Consider the following 1,077-nt stretch of genomic DNA (forward strand, 5'->3'; position numbering starts at 1 on the left):
CATTTTCTCTGTTCTCCAATCTACTGGCATTTATTTGGGGGTGAAATATGGCATATAGTGTTAAGCTGATGCCTGTCTTCCACACAAAAGTTAATTTTTTTGCCTGAGATATATACCGCATCAAAATGCTTCTGCCTTCACCCTTCTGTCTCATCTGGTTCACTTGCTCCAGCACCAGTAACTACAGCCAGGACTAACTGGGGGTGAACCGTGACCAACTTCACAACACAGACCTCCTGCCTCCTGCCCTAAGCTTCCTTACTGATGCCGAGCAGTGATGTAGATGCATTTCTATTTGATGTCAAAATACATGTAAGCAGGATGTGTGTTTGTGTGTGTGTGTGCACGTGCTGGGGGAGCTGTAGTAATTAATTTCCTTGGGGCACATCCTTGACTAACCAATGACAGATGGGAGGGGGGCAGCTAGAGATCAACTTTCCTGCCTTATGAGAAATAATTGTCCATACTGCCTCTTAGAAGACAGTCTCAAGGCAGGGCAGTCATTCAACTCAATCCTTGTATCCTCCATTGGCTTTCCCCCTCCTCACCTCCTTCTCCATTCCTTCACTCTTGCTGTCTGGGATTAGATTCCCTAATATAGGTGTATTTTACACACCATTGCCTCAGGATCTGCTTTCCAGGGATCCAAAGCTGACATTTCTCAACAATGACGCCAACAACATTTATTAATAACCCATTCTTGCTTCACTGGTTTGGAATTCTTTTATGATACCATAGGTTATTAGGTGGGTTTCTGGGTGTATAATCTGTTCAGCTGATACTTACTTAGCTTATTTATTAGTTTTAGAACACATTTTAGGATGAGATTTACCAATTATCTTCACATTATCCTCTATTTTCAAAATATCCTTCTTTCTGTTAATGCATAATGTTATCAATATGTAATGTGTAATCTGATCATGGTGCCACGTGATCCATGGGTCTTGTTATCAAAGTTATAGTTGTATGTCATTCGTCAGGGGCCTTAAAAGTCATGAACAACACAATAGCTATTGTGTTGTTCATGACTTTTAAGGCCCCTGACGAATGACATACAACTATAACTTTGATAACAAG

This window comes from Camelus ferus, chromosome 5 (genome assembly GCF_009834535.1).
Source record: "Camelus ferus isolate YT-003-E chromosome 5, BCGSAC_Cfer_1.0, whole genome shotgun sequence".
Taxonomy (NCBI): domain Eukaryota; kingdom Metazoa; phylum Chordata; class Mammalia; order Artiodactyla; family Camelidae; genus Camelus; species Camelus ferus.